General features: G+C 34.6%; 1 long non-coding RNA gene across 1 annotated transcript; it reads right to left on the bottom strand.

Annotated features, from left to right (window-relative positions):
• Positions 1–1,347: 1,347 nt before the first annotated feature.
• Positions 1,348–15,474, bottom strand: LOC113916254. Its single transcript, XR_003517893.1, has 3 exons — positions 15,434–15,474; positions 14,862–14,993; positions 1,348–1,570 (listed from the first exon to the last, which is right to left on the bottom strand). It is a non-coding gene; the product is annotated as an uncharacterized LOC113916254 (long non-coding RNA).
• Between the last annotated feature and the right edge of the window lie 23 nt (positions 15,475–15,497).

Genomic DNA, 15,497 nt, shown 5'->3' with positions numbered 1-15,497 from the left:
CCTAAAAGCAGGAAGCATGCCTTATAGCAACAGGATCTTGAGCTAGAAATAAATACCATTTGATTCTAGGGCCAAACAGGGAAAAATACAATATGAATCTGTGTATCATATAATCCTAGAAGTAAAGAAGTGCTTTAAAAAAAAAAAAAAGAGGATGAGGAGATGGGGGCATATCAAAAGGACACAGGCTCCCAATGGCCAACACTGGAACAATTTAAACAACAAAATAATGATAGTGTTGATCATACAGCAGTGAGTAAAATAAATTATCCATGAGATCATACTGATGTAAATAAAATAAGCAAACAAAGACAAAGAGAAGGGACAAGTCTTTTTATTTTTTTAAGATTTTATTTATTTGACAGAGAGAGACACAGCGAGAGAGGGGACACAAGCAGGGGCAGAGGGAGAGGGAGAACCGGACTCCCCGCTGAGCAAGGAGCCCTATGTGGGACTCGATCCCAGGACCCTGGGATCATGACCTGAGCCGAAGGAAGACACTTAACGACTGAGCCACCCAGGCGCCTAAGACGGGACAAATCTTTAGAGAAGAATTTCAAATAATAAACAAAGAAAGATGAGGGAAACAGAAATTCACCATTAAAATAACAACAATTCTCCAATTCACCAAGAATAATTGCTGCAGGCAAGATCCACAGATTAATGCTATAATTCTAGGGCAAAATTTTAAGGAGAAACAGAATATGTGCATAACCTTGAAATATCTACCCCCACGTTTATCAAGAATTGTGGTGCTTTTTAACATATGTCCAAAAATTCTTTGATATTTCTCCCATCAAGACGTGGAACTTAATTCCACTTCTCACATGCTAGATTTAGTGATTTGCTTCTATTGAATAGAATACAGAAAGAGAAAAATATTAACTTTATGGCAGAGAAACCTGACAAGCATTACTTTAACCAAATATTCAAGGTTAACATAACCAATAATAAGTCATGTTGGTATCATGTGCTCCTAAAATGATAAGAACACTTTGCTTCTATAGCATTCTTCCCTCTAACTCATAACCGAGTCTCATAATGACAAAATGTATTAAAATGTACCCATGGGATTTTAATTTATGGAGGTGAATAAGTGATGACTTGAAGAGGCTAATACCATTGAAAGAATTTATTACTTACAATTCCCAAGAGAAATGGATAGCCCATGCCAAGCAGGACCACAAAAGGAAGCACCACACTTGGTCAGGAGGCAGAAGTAGGAGCAAGGTGGTAGCATGGCCTAAAACTATTGTATTTTCCATGGAACAGGCAAGATAGGACAGAAGAAACAGCTTAGGACTGGCTACTTCAAATAACTTCAACTGGCTCTGAGCCATAGGAGTGGTCTGGTACCTGGCCCTGGGTGATTTAAAGTGGAGGAAATATTGGCTTGGTATGTGAAAGTTAGATAAAGGCGGTAGTTGAGAGTACAGACCAGAATAGGTTGGAGGGTTTATAGTATGATTTTCATGTACCTGTGAATGCTAGATCAAAGGGGAGATGCAAAGAACTCTGGCTGTTAGTCTGGCCCTGTGATCTACAGATGCCAAACAGATGAATACAGGATCTAAGAAAACACAGAACAAAAGATATTATATAAACTCATATTGAGGAACATTCTACAGAATACCTTGAGCAGTACTCTTCAAAATTATCTAAGTCATGAAAAATAAGAAAATACTGAGAAACTGTCTCATATTGGAGGAGACTAATAAAATAGAAGGGTATGGTATGCAAAATTGGATCTTGGAACAAAAAGAAAATCAAGAAAATTTCTACTTTCATAACAATACCGTACTAATATGAATTTCTCAGATATATGTACAATGATTATATAAAACATAAACATTAGGTTAAGGGTGTATGGAAACTATTCTATCTTCATAACACTTCTATAAGTTTAAAATTCATTCAAAATAAAAAGTTTAAATATAAATAGGTAAAATAAAAAACTTTGCCTTGACTCCATATTTGGCTCTATTATATTTCTCTCCTTCCTTTCTTGACAAAAATCCCTTGACAAAATTACCTGATCTTGAATTTTTTTATAATGTCCTTGTTGATAGTTTTTTAAGCACAAAAACTATTCAAGAGTTTTAAAAATAATTTTTCAATTAATTAAAATTACCAACTCAAAATCCAGTTGTTCCTTAAGAGTTTTTTATTTAGGTAAATTTACATATTGAAATACACGTCTCCACAACATGATGACTTTTGATAAATGCATATATCCAGGTAATCCACATTTGTCTAGATATAGAACACTTTCATCACCAGAAAAGTGCTCTTATGCCCCTTCCTAGGCTATATACCACTCCTCTCCCAGATTAAGTAATTTTTCTGATTCTTTTCCACCATAGATTTGTTTTGCCTATTCTGGAACATCATATAAAGTACATTACAGCATGAATATTTTGTGTCTGGCTTCTTCCATTTAGCAGAATGTTCTGGCTTCTTTCACTCATCCATATTGTTGTGGTTATCAATAGTTTGTTCTATGTTATTACTTAGTAGTATTCAATTTTATGAATACAACAGTTTGTTTATCCAATAAACAATGATGGACTTTTGGATTATTACCACTTTTTAGCTATTATGAATGAAGGTGCTATACATTTTCTGTACGAGCCTTTTTGTAGACATATGATTTCATTTTGAGGGGTAAATATATAGACTTGGAATTGTTCTCTATTATGAGAAACTGTCAAACATTTCCCAAAGTGGTTGTACCATTTTATAACCTCACAAGTAATATATGGGAGTCACACACCCTGACCAACATTTGGTCTTTTAAGTCTTTTAAATTTTAGTTATTCTAGTGTGTCAGTAGTGGTTTTTCATTGTAGTTTTACTTTTGCATTTCCCTGATAACTAGTGATAAGTACTCATGCACTTACCGGGCACTCATATTTTCTTTTGTGAAGTAGCTATTCAAGTTATTTGCCCACTTTTTATTGTTTGTATTTATTATTTAGTAGGATTCCTTTGTCATTTGCCATATACTTTTAATAGACTTTGTTTTTACAAAAGTTTTTGATTTACAGAAAAACTGAGAATATGGTACAGAGAGTTTCCATATACTCCTTCACCCAGTTTCCCCTATTACTAACATCTTACATTAGTATTGTACATTTGTTACAATAAACAGACTGGTATTGTTATATTATTAATAACTAAAATCCATAGTTTACTCAGATTTCCTTAGGTTTTCATTTTGTTTTGTTTTTCTTTTTGTTTTTACCTAACATAGATTGCTGTTGCAGAATCCTATCCAGGCTACTACACTGCATTTACTTGTCATGTCTCCCTGGGCTCCTCTTGGCTGTGAGTGCTGTGAGTTTCTTAGATTTCTTTTATTTTGATGATCTTTACAGTTTTGAGGTGTACTGGTCAAGTATTTTGTAGGATGTCCCTCTAAAGGAATTTGTCTGATGTTTTCTCATGATTAGACTAGATATATGGGTTTGGAGATGAAGACCACAGCGGTAAAGTGCTGTTTTCTTCATACCATATCAAGGTACATATTATTAATATGGTTTATCACTGCTGATATTGACCTTGATCACCTGGCTGAGAGAGTATTGTCAGATTTCTCCCCTGTAAAGTCACTCTTTTTTCCCCCTTTACACACTGTACTCTTTGGAAGGTAATCATTTATGCAGAGTGGAGAATTAAGCTCCTTTAGGGCAGAGCATCTACATAAATCATTTAGAATTCTTCTGTAAGGGATATTTCTCTCTTTTCCTTCACTCACTTCCCTATTCAATCATTTACTTATATCCCTATAGACTTGTGATATTTATTTTCTTGCTAACAGAGCAAGAAGGTAGTTTTATACATTGTAATAGTTACATTCTCTTGTCACATCTGCATTTCTTCCTGGATCCCCCCAATCTCCTAAATGATTTCTTTTAATGCATACATTATGTTTCATTCTAGTGCTGTGAAGCTGTATGGGTTTTAACAAATGCATAATGTCATGTATCCACCATTACAGTATCATACAGAATAGTTTCAGAGCCCTAAAAATGTTGCCTGTCTTCAACTATTGAACTCTCCTTCCTTCCCCAAAAGCCCTGGCAACAACTGATCTTTTGCTGGTTGTATAGTTTTGCCTATTCCAGAAGGTCATGTAATTGGAATCATTTTCAGACTGGATTCTTTCACCTAGCAATATGCATCTAAGGCTTATCCATGTCTTTTAAATGGTTAATGGTTTTGTGGGGGGTTTTGCCAGTAAGTAATATTCCATTGTATGAAAATACCACAGTTGATTTATCCATTCACCTGTTGAAAGTATCTTAGCTACCTTTTATTTTCTTATTTTCTTCCACTCTGTAACTTGACTATTCATTTTGATAAGAAATTTTATATTTGATGAAGTTTAACATATGATTTTTTTCTTTTATGGCTATTGCTTTCTATGTCTTCTAAAAATTCTTTGCCTACTCCCAGGGTACATAGATATTTTCCTATATTTTCTTCTATAAATTGTATTTTATGTTTATGTCCACAATCTATTTTCAATTCATTTTTGTGTAGCATATGAGGTAGATACCGAGTTTCACTTTTTTTCGCTGATGTAAAATTCATGTAACAAAATCTATCATTTTAAAGTGTACAAATCTGTGGTATTTAGTACCTTTCACAATGTATGCAACAACTGCCTCTATTAATTTATAACATTTTCATCACCCCAAAAGACAACCCTGTACCCATTAAGCAGTTCTTTCCCCATTCATTCTTCTTTCCAGCCCTGGCAAACATTATTCTGATTTCTATCTCTATGGTTTTACTTAATCTGGATATCTCATATAAATGTAATTACAGAATATGTGTCTGGCTTCTTTCCCATAGCATAATTTTGAGATTCACTCACACTGTAGCATGTACCAGTACTTTATTCCTTTTCATGGTTGAGTAACACTTCAATGTATGTATGTACCACATTTGTTTATCTATTCATCTGTTAATAAGACTTTTGGGTTGTTTCCACTTTTTGCCTATTCTGAATAGTGCTGCTATGAAATTTGTGTACAAACATTTGTTTGAGTATCTGCATTCAATTCTTTTGAGTATATACCTAGGAGTGGAATTGCTGGTTTGTATGATAATTCTGTATTTAACTTTTTGAGAAATCATTAAACCACTTTGCACAGTGGCTGCACCATTTTACATTCTCACCAGCATGTACTGTGTTCTAATTTCTCCACATTCTCATCAATACTTGTTTCTTTTTTAAGTTATGGCCATTCTAGTGGGTGTGAAGTAGTATCTCATTGTGGTTTTGATTTTCATTTCCCTACTAATTATGTTGAGCATCTTTTCATGTGCTTTTTGGATATTTCTATATTGTCCTAGGAGAAATGTCTATTCAAGTCTCTTGCCCATTTTAAAAAATGGCTGTCTTTTGCTATTTGAGGTTTTTTTTTTTAATTACTATAGCTTAATAATAAACCTTGAATTTCTTCAACATTTTCTTATTTTTATAAATTATTTTTGTTATTATAGGTCCTTAGAATCTCCAAGTAAGTTTTAGAATGATCTTATCACTTTCTATACAAAAATCTACTGGGATTTTTATTAAGATAGTATTTAATCTATGGATCAATTTAGGAAGCACTGACATTGTAATAATATTATGCCTCATGATCCATGAACATGGTATATTTCTCCAATTGTTTAGGTCTTCTTTAGTTTATCCTCAGAATACTTTGAATATTTTGTAATTTTCAGTATCTAGGCCTTATGCATATTTTATTTGTAAGTATTTAAATATTTAGTATTATAAAGGTTCCCTCTTTTAAAATATTTAATTTTCCATTGTTTGTTGCTAACATAGAAACACAAGTAACTTTCCTATTGGCCCTATATCCTCACTTATTAATTCTAATAAACACACTTGTTAATTCTAGTCCCTGTTTAATGGATTCCTTGGGATTTTCAACAGAGTTGATCATGACATTATGAATAAAGTAACTTCTGATCTGTATACATTTTATTTCTTTTTCTTACCTTGTTGCACTGGGTAGGATCTCTAATACAACATTGAATAAAAGTGGTTACAGTGAACATCCTTCCCTTGTTCCTGTCCTTAGAGGATATAGTAGACAGAATTCTAAAAATGTCCCCCCAAATTCCCATTCTCCCATTATTCAATCAAATACTAATCCAGGTACTGCTGTGTAGACTCTGAAGATGGAATTAAGGTTACTTATCAGCTAACCTTAAATTAGGAATATTATCCTATTAGGCCCAATGTAATTACATGAGCCCTTAAAAGTAGAAGAGAAAGGCAGAAAAGTCAGAGAGATGCTGAAGAAGTAGCAAAGGAAAGTCAGAGAGATTCAAAGCACTAGAAGAATTTGACTTGCCACTGCTGATTTTGAGGATGGAAGAAGTGGGCCATGAGCCAAGGAACACAAGTGGCTTCTACAAGCTGAGAACAATCTCCAAGTGACAGCCAGCAAGAAAACAGGGACCCCAGTACTACAGCTGTGTGGAACTGAATTCTGCCAACCACCTGAATGATCTTGGAAGCGGATTCATCCTGAGGGCCTCCAGAAAAAAACACAGCCCTGCTGGTACTTTCAATTTGGCCTGCTAAAATCCAGGGCAGAAAACAGAGCCACACTGTTCATGGACTGCTGATGTACAGAACTGAATTTTTAAGTAGGTGTTATTTTAGGGCACTTAATTTGTGTTAATTTTGTTATGGCCACAATAGAAAAGAAATATAGAGGGAACATATTCAGTATTTCACTGCTGAGTATTATGTTAGTTGTTGGTTTTTTTCATGGATGTCTTTTTTTTTTTAATGTATGTCAAAAATCTAATTTTTAAAAAATTTTTTTATTGTTATGTTAATCACCATACATTACATCATTAGTTTTTGATGTAGTGTTCCATGATTCATTGTTCGTGCATAACACCCAGTGCTCCACGCAGAATGTACCCTCTTTAATACCCATCACCAGGCTAACCCAACCCCCACCTTCCTCCCCTCTAGAACCCTCAGTTTGTTTTTCATCATCTCTCATGGTTCATCTCCCCCTCTGTCTTACTCCCCTTCATTCTTCCCCTCCTGCTATCTTCTTTTTCTTTTTTCTTAACATATGTTGCATTATTTGTTTCAGAAGTACAGATCTGTGATTCAACAGTCTTGCACAATTCACAGCACTCACCATAGCACATACCCTACCCAATGTCTATTACCCAGCCACCCCATCCCTCCCACCCCCTACCACTCCAGCAACACTCAGTTTGTTTCCTGAGATTAAGAATTCCTCATATCAGTGAGGTCATATGATACATGTCTTTCTCTGATTGACTTATTTCACTCAGCATAACACCCTCCAGTTCCATCCACGTCGTTGCAAATGGCAAGATCTCATTCCTTTTGATGGCTGCATAATATTCCACTGTGTATATATACCACATCTTCTTTATCCATTCATCTGTCGATGGACATCTGGGCTCTTCCCACAGTTTGGCTATTGTGGACATTGCTGCTATAAACATTGGGGTGCACGTACCCCTTCGGATCCCTACATTTGTATCTTTGGGGTAAATACCCAGTAGTGCAATTGCTGAATCGTATGGTAGCTCTATTTTCAACTGTTTGAGGCACCTCCATACTGTTTTCCAGAGTGGCTGCACCAGCTTGCATTCCCACCAACAGTGTAGGAGGGTTCCCCTTTCTTTGCATCCCCGCCAACATCTGTCGTTTCCCGACTTGTTAATTTTAGCCATTCTGACTGGTCTGAGGTGGTATCTCATTGAGGTTTTGATTTGGATTTCCCTGATGCCGAGTGATGTTGACCACTTTTTCATGTGTCTGTTGGCCATTTGGATGTCTTCTTTGGAAAAATGTCTGTTCATGTCTTCTGCCCATTTCTTGATTGGATTATTTGTTCTTTGGGTGTTGAGTTTGATAAGTTCTTTATAGATTTTGGATACTAGCCCTTTATCTGATATGTCATTTGCAAATATTTTCTCCCATTCTGTCGGTTGTCTTGGTTTTGTGGACTGTTTCTTTTGCTGTGCAAAAGCTTTTTATCTTGATGAAATCCCATTCACGGATGTCTTTTATTGTGTTAAAGAAGTTCTTTTGTATTCCTAGTTTGCTGAAATTTCTCAGGAATGGGTATAGAATTTTGCCTCAGATGCTATTTCTGTATCTATTGAGATGATCATATAGTTTTTCAACACTTTTCTGTTAATGTGGTGAATTACATTGATTTTTTTCTTTTTAATTAATATTTAGGAAAGTTATGATAACAAATGGAGCTTTTCATATAAGGATATAAAGGAATAGGTTTGTGAAAGAACCTTTACTATGGCATGTCAAAATTATTTATGCTGAGTTGATGAATACTGATGCTTACTTTTTTAAATAACAGCTTTGAGGCATAATTCATATATCATAAAATTCCCCTTGTAAAGTATACAATTCAGTGATTTTTTTTAGTATATTCAGAGTTATGCAACCATCACACTAATTTTGGTACATTTTCATCACCCCAAAATGTACCCACTGGCAGTAATTTATTCTCCTCTCCATCCAGGTCCTGGCAACCAATATCTACTGTCTGTTTCTATGGACTTGCTTAGACACTTCATATAAACGGGATTATTCAATATGCAGCCTTTTGTGACTGACTCTTTTCATGTAGCATAGTTTTGCAAGGCTCATCCACATTGTACTACTATTAATAAGTACTTCATTCCTTTTTATTGTGGAATATTTTCCATTATATAGGATATAATGGAATATTATATGACTAGGTGTGGAATTGCTCAAATGCTGACTCTGTTTTTAACATTTTGATAAACTGCCAAGCTGTTTTCCAACGTGGCCGCACTATTTTACAGTCTTCACTAGCAATGTATGAAGGTTCTAATTTATCCACATCCTATCAACAGTTATTATTGTCTGTGTTTTTCATTTCAGCCATCATGTGGGTGTATAGTGCATTTTGCTGGTAACTAATGATGTTGATAATCTTTTTATGTGCTTAACTGTCATTTCTGTATCTTCTTTGGATAAATGTCTATTCAAATCCTTTGCCAATTTAAAAAATTGGGTCATTCATCTGTTTATTAAGTTGAAGAGTTCTTTATTATATTCTGGATACAAATCTGTTATCAGACATATAATTTGCAAATATTTTCTCCCATTTCATGGGTTTTCTTTTCACTTTCTCGATGGTGTTCTTTGAAGTACAAATATTTTTTAACTTTGATGAAGTCCAATTCATCTTTTTAATCACTTGTACTTTTGGTGTCAAATCTAAAGAAACCAGTGCCTAATTCAAGGTCATAAAGATCCATTTACTACTACACTGGTTAATTTTTAAATATTGAACAAACCCTTGCATTCCTGAGGTGAATCCCTCTTGACTTCTTCATCATAATGTATTACCCTTTTTTATATATGGTGGATTCAACTTGCTAATATTTTGTTAAGGATTACAGCATCTATCTTCATGAAGAATATTGGATTGTAATTTTCTTGTAATTGTCAGGAGTTGGAAACAGATTTATGCTGGCCTCAAAAATGAGTTGGGGAATGTTCACTTCTCATTTTCTAGAAGAGTTTATGTGAAATTGGCATTATTTCTTCCTGAAAATTTTGATAGAACGCAGTAGAAGATATCTGGATATTTCTTTATGAAAAGGTTTATGATAATGAATTTAATTAAAAAAAATAAAAATAGGGCTATTTTGATCTTCCATTTTACCTTGTGTCCATTTAGATATATATTGCATTTTTCAAGGATTCGTCCATTTCATCTAAGTTGTTAAAAATATTGCCATAAGTGGGTTATAATACTACTATCTTTTTATTATGTATAGGATCTATGATGATATCCCTTCTGTCATTCCTGATGTTGGTCATGTGCATATTCTTTCCTTTTTTTTTTTTAATTTACCAGTCTAGCTAGGATTTTATCAATTTAACTAATGTTTTCAATAACAAACATTCATCATTGGCTATTTCCTCTTTTTTTAAATACCTCATGGATCTCATGCTGATATTTTTGTTTTCCTTCCTTCTACTTACTCTAGATCATGGGTTTGCAAACTACATCTCACAGGACAAATCTAGCCCACTTTTTGTTTTTGTAAGTAAAATTTTATTGAAATAAAGCCATGCTCATACATTTATATTTTGTCTACGCTTTAAGTTGAGTAGCTCCAATAGACAGTGTATGGCCTACAAAGCATGAAGTATTTATTGTCTGGCCTTTAACTGGAAAAGTTTGCAGACCTCTGCTATAGATTTACTTTGCCTTTCTTTCACTAGCATAAGGTGGAAATCTATGCCATCGATTTAAAAATTTTCTCCTTTTCTAAAATAAACACGTAAAGCTATCACTTTTTTCTCTAAAGGTATTTTAACTATAGCCCACAAATTTTAATATATTGTATTTTTGTTATTCAATTTAAAATATTTTTCTCATTTTCCTTGTTTTTTCTACTTTAATCGACAGGTTACATTCAAATATCTTAATTTCTAAACATTTTCAGTTTTTAAATATATTTTATTGATTTCCAGTTTAATTCCACTAAAGTCAGCCAATGGTTTTGGAAAATTGATCAAGCATATTTTGGATGATGATCAATGTGTACTTGAGTTTAATATATTCTACCAGTTTGAGGTTCAGCACTCTAAAAAAGATGTCCATTAGATCAAGCTGGATTATGATGTTCAGTTATACATTCTTAATGATGCCGTGTCTATTCTTTCATATATTTCTGAGAGAAGTATTTTAAAATACCCAACTATGATTGTAGACTAGGCTATATATTTAGTTCTTTCAGTTTTTGCTTCAGGCATATGACTAATATACACACTTAAATTAGATTTTCCTAATGATTTGATCCTTTTATTATTATGCAATGTCTCTTTTCCTATTATGTAATACTCTTGTCTTGAGGTCTACATTATCTGGTATCAGTAAAGCCACTCCAACTTTTTAATGCTTACTGTTTGGCATCTTTTTTAAATCCCTTTATTTTCAACCTATATGTATCTTTATTTTTAAAGTGTATCTGATAGACGGCATATAGCTGGGTTCTCCAGTCTGATAATCTCTGCCTTTTAACTGGAATGTTTAATCCATTTATATTAATGTAATTATTGATATGGTTAAATTAAATCTCTTTGTTATTTCTTCCTATTTGCCCCCATCTAATTCTTTTGAAATTGATGACATATATTTAATCTAACATATCCAAAATATCATTTCAACATGTAACCAATGTAGGACATTATTAGATAGTTTATCTTTTTTCAACTTTATTGAGGTATAATTGACAAATAAATTGTACGAAAATTAAATTGTACATCATAAGATGATATACACATACATCATTTTGAAATGATTCCTTCCTCTAATTAATTAACACACCCATCATTTTTCATACTTAGTTTTTGGGTTTTTTTTTTTTTCTTTTGGTGAGAACATTTAAGTTCTACTCTCATACAATACAGTGTTATCAACTGTAATCACCATGTTGTACATTAGATCCTTAGACCTTATTTATCTTATAGGTGAAAGTTTGTACCCTTTTACCAATTTCTTCCTATTTCCCCACCCCCCATCCCCTCGCAATAATATTCTACTCTGTTTCTATGAGTTTTTGATTCCACTCATAATAGAATGTAAATGCAGTATTTGTCTTTCTCCATTTGGCTTACATCACTTAGAATAATGCCCTCGAGGTCCATCTGTGTGTTGCAAATAGAAACAGTTTGGGGTCTTACGTTCAAATCTCTAATCCATTTTGAGTTAATGTTCTGTGTGGTATAAGATAGGAGTTCAGTTTCATTTTTTTGCATGTGGCTACCCAGTTTTTCCAATACCAATTGTTAAAAAGATTATCCTTTACCCATTGTATATTCATGCCTTTGTTATAAATTAATTGGCCATATAGACATGGGTTTATGCTGGCACCTTCTCTAGTCCATTGATCTATGTATCTGTTTTTATGCCAATACCATAGAGTTTTGATTACTATAGCTTTGTGATAGAGTTTGAAGTCAAAAAGTGTGATGCCTCCAGCTTTGTTCTTGTCAAGATTACTTTAGCTACTTGGGGTCTTTTATGATTCCATGCAAATTGAAGGAGTTTCTCTTTATGTGAAAAATGCCATTGGAATTTTGATAGGATTTGCATTGAATTTGTACATTGCTTTGGGTAGGATGGCATTTTAATAATACTCATTCTTCTAATCCATGAACACAGAAATATTTCCATTTATTTGTGTTTTCCTCAATTTCATCAACATCTTATAGTTATCAGTGTATAGGTCTTTCACCACTTTGGTTAAATTTATTGCTAAATATTTTATTATTGTGATGCAATTAGAAATGGATCATTTTCTTAATTTCTCTGATAGTTCATTGTTAGGGTACAGAAACACAACTATTTTTCTATATTAATTTTGTGTCCTACAACTTTACTGAATTCATTTATTCTAACAGTTTTTTGGTAGAGACCTTAGGGTTTCCTATATGCAATATAATATCATCTGTAAATAGAGATAATTTTGCTTCTTTTCCAATATGGATGCCATTTATTACTTTTCTTACCTAATTCTCTGGTTAGGACTTCCAATACTATGTTGAATAAAGGTTGTGAGAGTGGGTATCCTTGTCTTGTTCCTGATTTTAGAGGAACAGCTTACAGTTTTTCACCATTAAGATATTAACCATGATGCCACAATTTCCTCATCTATAAGTCTTTATACCCCCAATCCCTTTGCCTAAAATGCTCTTTCCAAAACCCTCCTCATTGCCAACTTCTACTCATTTTTCTCATGTCAGATTAATATATTCACTCCTAGAGAAGCAGTCTTGAAATCTTTTAGACCTGTGATGTCCAATGTGATAGCCACCAGTCATAAATACCTTCCGAGCACTTAAAATATGAATAGTCTGAATTGAGATGTGCTCTACACAGGACATTGAAGGCTCAGTTTAAAAAATTATAAAATTATCTTATTAATAATTTTATATTGGCTATATAGGAGATATTTTGGCTATATTGGGTTAAATAAAATATATTATTGAAATTTATTTTTATCTCTTTTTTAACATTTTTATTATGGCTACAAAAAAACTCAAAATTACGTGTGGCTTACATTATATTTCAATTGGACAACACCTAGACTAGATGAGGAGGAGACCCTTTTTTCAATAACCTGTAGTTTTTTCTTTAGCAGTATTTATTTTATGTGTTAAAATTGGTAAATTGTATCCTGTAATAGACTGCAAGCACCTAATGAACAAGGGGCTGTCTTGATCAACACGGTAATTTCAGGGCTGAGGGTACTAAAATAAAAACAGTGACTCCCCATTATTCATAGACCTCATATTTGTGAATTTCCTTTGCATTCAATTTACTTGTAATCAGTACTAGCACTGTTTTCAGAGTCATTTATGGACAAGCACAGAACAGCAAAAGATAGAAGCCATCCAATGCATATTTTCCTAGCTGAGGTCAAGCGAGGTGATGTTCTGCCTTCTTATTATAGCTGTCAAATTAAACAAGTGTTTCTTTTCAGTCTATTAGTGCCACTTCTCACATTTTTGTGACTTCTGTTGGTGACATGGCTATTTAAAATGGCCCTGAAGCATAGCGCTAAAATGCTGTGTTTCTAAGCACAAGAAGACTGTGATGTGCCTTACAGAGAAAATACATGTGTTAGATCAGCTCCCCTCAGGCATAATTATAGTGCTGTTGGCTGTGAGTTAAATGTTAATGAATCAATATATATTAAATAAGGTGTTCTTAAACTAAAACACACATAAAATTATAAATTGGTCAGTTGACAAAAATGTTGTGACCAGAGGCTCACAGGAACCTAACTCTGCATTTCCCTTAGGAGCAATGGTTCAGTATTTGCTGATTCAGTCTTCCAGCAACTTCACTAGAATTGACTGTATTTGTTGAATGAATGAAGCCAGATCATTTGATTCCAAATCTAAATCTTATGCAAATGCAGTAATGATGGCAGTTAAAGCAGTGATTGTGGAGCCAAACTGCCTAGAGTTCAATCTTGGCTCTCTGATTTGCCAGCTGTGTAATTTGGGGCAAATTATTCTTCTCTGCTTTTTTCTCACAATTAAAAATGTAGATAAAACAGTAGTTGTTAATGGCTGCCAGGGGCTGGGTGTGGGGGGAGGGGATGACCACAAAGAGGCAGGAGGAAACTTTTGGAATGAGGCAAATATTCTTTGATTATTGTGGTAGTTACATAACTGCCTATGTTTTTTAAAACTCACAGAACTAAAAAGGGTAAATTTTACTTTGTATAAATTATAACTTAATAAACTTGAGGTTAAAAAAAGAGTAACAGTTAAGATTAAAGGAATAATGCACATAAAACATTTAATGCCCTACCACTCACATAAATGCTAGCAATCATTCTAATAACATTAGGGAAAATTAGGTGGTATAAGGAAAAGCAAAGTGGACTCATGAACCAGGGTTCTAATTTGACTCTTTCAAATATTAGCTACAGGCTGAATTCAGTTTATGGGAGTTCTCTTGCTTATTATAAAGGTTAAATTCCACATGTGTGAAATATCTGTGCAAACGGTAGAGCCACATAGTAATGTGAGAAAGGGGACTAACTATTCATGAGACAGCAATACAAAATTACAGAAACACATAAACTGGGGAAGTGTAGGTCACCTCTCCAAAGTAGAATGTAGTGCACTGTGAAATGGACCATAAAGGAGCACATTTCTTTTAAGAACTTTGGTCCTTAATCCTAGTCTAGTCTCTATTGGCTCCTGGTCGATTATGAAGACAACCAACTGCTCTAATGGATTATGAACATACCTCAAACTCAAAAGGAATGCCAGTGCCAAGAGGAAAGAAGAGCCAAGTTTGTCAGAACTGGACTGGTCTGTTTCTGGACGGGATTATGCAGTAGGAGTCGGACACCCATTCACCTCCAACTCCACAACAAGCCTAGTGTGAGGAATGGACTGGGTCATTTCACGCTGCTGTTTGGTTCCGGGATGTCTCAGCAGTTCCCACCCCTGAGGGCACTGCTGACCCTGCTCAGACACCCAGTGGCAGTTACTGCCAGAATCTCATGGACGTCTGGGGTGCCGTGAGTCGGTGGGGCTGAGCCGGTAATAAAATACTGCATTTGGGCTCTTCCTCGAGGAACAAGTGTGGTTTCGACCACCAACCTGGGCCAGAAGTTCGACCCCAAAGTTCCCTCCATAACCACGCAGGACACCCATTGAATTCGCTTGCCTCGGGCGTCCGGACCACAGTCACGTGACAACCACCAGGCACCTGAAGGCAAGGGCCACCAAGGGCGTGGTTTGGTTCTCGTTTTAACTTCAGCTGGGACCAGAGCGCAACGAAACCCGAAAGTTTGAGGTAGCAAGTTTCCTCACCATTGAGTTCACCCTCAGCAACCGGACTCCAGAAAGTGCTCTCCACGCCGGAAATGCACTAATC

This window comes from Zalophus californianus, chromosome 1, assembly GCF_009762305.2.
Source record: "Zalophus californianus isolate mZalCal1 chromosome 1, mZalCal1.pri.v2, whole genome shotgun sequence".
In the NCBI taxonomy this organism is placed as follows: Eukaryota; Metazoa; Chordata; class Mammalia; order Carnivora; family Otariidae; genus Zalophus; species Zalophus californianus.
This window is presented reverse-complemented; position numbering and strand designations above follow the sequence as displayed.